Source organism: Schistocerca gregaria, chromosome 1 (assembly GCF_023897955.1).
Source record: "Schistocerca gregaria isolate iqSchGreg1 chromosome 1, iqSchGreg1.2, whole genome shotgun sequence".
NCBI lineage: Eukaryota > Metazoa > Arthropoda > Insecta > Orthoptera > Acrididae > Schistocerca > Schistocerca gregaria.
In genome coordinates, this window is record NC_064920.1 from 743,883,037 (window position 1) to 743,887,591 (window position 4,555).

Here is a 4,555-nt window from a genome sequence, read left to right on the forward strand (position 1 = left end):
TCCTAAATCTCTGTCTTAGCATTATATAATCTATCGGAAACCTTCCAGTATCTCCAGGCCTCTTCCATGTATACAGCCCTCTTTCATGATTCTTGAACCAAGTGTTAGCTATGATTAAGTTATTCTCGGTGCAAAATTCTACCATGTGGCTTCGTCTTTCATTCCTTACTCCCATTCCTTATTCACCTACTACGTTTCCTTCTCTTTCTTTTCCTACTATCGAGTTCCAGTCAGACTATTAAATTTACTTCCCCTTCACTATCTGAATAATTTCTTTTATCTCATCATACATTTCATCAATCTCTTCGTCATCTGCGGAGCTAGTTGGCATATAAACTTGTACAATTGTGGTAGGTGTGGGCTTCGTATCTATCTTAGCCAGAATAATGCGTTCACTGTGCTGTTTGTAGTAGCTTACCCGAATTCCTATTTTCCTATTCATTATTAACCCTACTCCTGCATTACCCCTATTTAATTTTGTATTTATAACTCCGTAGTCACCTGACTAGAAATTTTGTTCCTCCTGCCACCGAACTTCACTAATTCCCACTATATCTAACTTTAACCTATCCATTTCGCTTTTTAAATTTTCTAACCTGCCTGTCTGATTAAGGGATCTGACATATCCCATTCCGATCCGTAGAACGCCAGTTTTCTTTCTCCTGATAACGACGTCCTCCTGAACAGTCCCTACCCGGGATCCGATGGGGGACTGTTTTACCTCCGCAATATTTTACCCAAGAGGACGCCGTCATCATGGAACCATACAGTAAAGCTGCATGCCCTCGGGAAAAGTTACGGCCGTAGTTTCCCCTTGCTTTCAGCCGTTTGCAGTACTACAACAGCAACGCCGTTTTGGTTAGTGTTACAAGGCCAGATCAGTAAATCATCCAGATTGTTGCCCCTGCAACTACTGGGGTTACACCTACGGTACGGCCATCTGTATCGCTGAGCACGCAAGCCTCCCCACCAACGGCAAGGTCCAGTGGTCACGCGGAGGGGCGCAAACTGGGGGGGGGGGGGGGGGGGGGGCGCTCAGGAGATGCTTGAAAATCTGTCTCGTTGTGTGTAACGTTTAAATTTATTACTTATTTTCTGCTAAATCTACTCGGAATACGTTTCGCAGACATTCCCCACATACACCAGTGAATGTACATTCAAAATTATGAGTCATGAAACAATAGACATGACGTCATAAACACTGAAAAAATGTCTCATCATGCATGAGATTTTAATGCATTTATTCTTTACTAGACCTACAGTCGATTCATGATAAGGAAATCGCTGACATCCTTCAGCACTTTTGACAGCTTTCAACTGTTAACCGCAAATGCTGTAGGCGGAAACGGCAGCCGACTACAGAACTAAGGAGAGGCGTTGCCATGGAGTGTTTTACAAAATCGTGTTGTAGACACCCCAGCACACTGAAGCTGTCCGGATCATGTTTCTTAATTAGGTTGCCTCAATTATACATTTGTACATTTTGCATATTTCGTTGTACGAGTATTTTATAAGTTCAGAGTTGTTTTCAAGAATAAAAGGAAATGAAATTTTTTCATTACTTCACTGCAACCGCAGTTCATTTTTTGTTTTCGTTTTTAAGAAAATTGGCAGAATGAATACCTGGGCAATGCCGGTTTTGTCAGCTAGTTAACTGATAGAAATCATTAAAGTCTAAAGTGTAGATTTCGCACCAGTCATAAGACACCCTTGTCAATTATTGAAAACGACTCGGATGTGCAAGCGACAGAACGGTGCTTTGTAAGGCTATAGAGCCATCTTTACATGGCGCTGCAGTTTTCTCTTATAGCTCTGAAACAAGGACTTGATGCTTTTGAGATGTGGATATATAAGAGCTTGCTGAGAATATCATAGATGAACAATCGGACCAACAAACCTATTCTTCGAGAACTCAAGGTCGATAAGAGTTTGTCGAGTATTTGTTTCCAGCGAATCCTGCACTTCTTTGGCCACGTAATTCGAAGACAGGAGGACAAATTGGAAAAGATGACCATCTAAGGCAAAGTCGAAGGGAGAAGATTGAAGAGAAGATCACCGAGACGATGGATAGAGCACATAAAGTAGAAGACACGCCAGATATGGAGATGCAGGAGACCTGGAAAAATGGAGGCAGACTGTTAAAAGAATTGTTTGATGGGTCACCAACTTTCAACTATGTAAGAGAGAGTGTTGACGATGATAATAAAGTAAACTCTAAAACTAAGTACCGGACGACCGCCGGGTCATACTCTGCCAATGGCGCTACTGGAGGGTCGTGGAGTCGGGACACCGCTCTCTCGGCCATTGTCGGTGTTCCTGCCCTGAAGCCGCTTCTGCGTGGCTGTGTAGCTCCTCTACTGGCCTCACGAGGCTGAGTGCACCTCGTTCCAGTCCTGCCACCAGCCTGCTCAGCTCAATTCGTAAGAATTGAAGCCAATTTGCCTCACTGGCCTGCTTAAAGCTCCGGGATTAAACCTGTCCAGTTCGAGGGGTTTGTATCATGCCAGATTATTTGGGCGATAAACCTGGGAAGAAATATTGACCACGCTTCAGGAATGATGGAAACAATTGCCTTTTTCAGATTATCATAATACAGTAGAAACCTTAAACACAGAAATGGTAGCAAAGGTAGTTCCTAGACGGTGTTAGATAAATGGATGGCGTCTATGAGCGCACATCAGTGGGTTTACATAAAGCTTTGGACCACATACGCTATGCGGAGAAAAAACAATTAATTTCGAGGTCTTAGTCTTTCCAGTGGTATGATTCAACCCTCCACGATTTACGTTCTTGTACCAATCTCTTCATCTCAAAGTAGCTCCTTAATTAATTGTTCTATAGAGGATGATTCAGCTGCCCATACCGCCGTTGTTTCATGCAATGCGCAATGTTATCCTGGCCTTCATCAACAAACGAGGACCTTTTGTAGGAAATTTAATGAAGTTAAATTTTGATGCGTTTTCGATGAAGGCCACGGTTTTTGAGTTAGTCAAGAAAAACACACTAAAGTGACCTTCAAACGTACCTACTTTCCCCCTCCCCCCTCCCCTCTTTCTTCCCCACCCCCACCCCCCACCCCCACCCCCACGCACACTCATCGCTCACCAATCAGGTTTTCTAGTATATTGTTCGTGGCACTCCCTCTTCCAACTACACCAACTATTCCCGATATTTTACCTTTCGGTCTCTACTCATTGGGCTATTACACCACCAGCATAGTCGGTAACTTCGTTAACATTATTAATTTAAACATGCTCTTGAGAGCAATCGGCCTCGCGGGTTTAGCCGAGTGGTCTCGGGCGCTGCAGTCATGGGTTGTGCGGCTGGTCCCGGGGGAGGTTCGAGTCCTCCCTCGGGAATGAGTGTGTGTGTGTGTCTGTCCGTAGGGTAATTTAGGTTAAGTAGTGTCTAAGGTCAGCAGTTAAGTGCCATAAGATTTCACACACATTTGAACATTTTTGGAAGCAATCAACGGAAAATGATTTTGGTAAACGTTATGCTAAAACTAATGACGTTGACAATTCGGTCCAAACTTAAGCCTTACAAACGCAGTAAATTCGTAGTCAGAAGGCCTGACGAATGTAACTGTTTATTTTGTGCTGTTAAAATTAAAAAAAAATGTTACTCAAAATTTATACATCCGTCAGTTGTACAATTTGAAATGCTCGACTAAGCCGGTGGCGTACTAAAGCCGTTGAATGAAGACCAAAAATGGTCAAACGCAGGAAATAATTCGTGCAGTCGCAAATTTTTGTACGATATTACGATGGAGTACTATGAACAGCATACTAGAAATACTGACCGGTGAGGGCTGAGTGTGGGGATGGGGGTGCGTTTGAAGGTCACTTTTTCACATTTTTCTTGAATATCTAAAAAAATACCGCCTCCAGCGGAAACGTATCCCAGTACAAAATTTGACCACATTAAATTTCCTACAAAAAGACCCCGTCCATTTTTTATGTAGGACTAATGGCCCGCGAGTAGCCAGCGAGGGAGTATGGAAATCTCGCGTGTGTTTGCTAAAGGCCACTTATAACGTTACAGGTTGCATAAAACGACAACGGTAGGGGTAGCTAAATCACTTGTATATTCTAACCTGTGCTCACTTTTTTTTTTTTTTTATCCTTCCATTACTTGGAAGTTATTCACTGCTATCTTAACACGTATCATTCCACATCTTCTATTAGTTGAGTTTTTCCATACGTTTCCTTCCTCGTCGGTTGCAAGAGGACGTCCGTTTCCTAGACAGACTGGTGCGCGATATACGAGTACACGAAACTACCTGACGTCAAAATGCAACGGTTTCCACGTCATCCGAGAAGAGTAAGACGCGAATGTACTGAATTCCGTGGCTCGTTTCCTAATAGGGCGATTCGGAAAGTGATTGCACACCGGCGTGTCGGGAATGCCGACGGCAGCGTCTCCGTCGAAAAAAAAGTAGGGAGGAGTTCACTAGAAGCGACTGCAGCGAGACGATCAAGCCCGCCGGGGAGGGGGCAGTGGATGAAGCAAGCGCGGCGCGGAAGGAGAGGCACGCGGGACCTGCGGCGGAAGC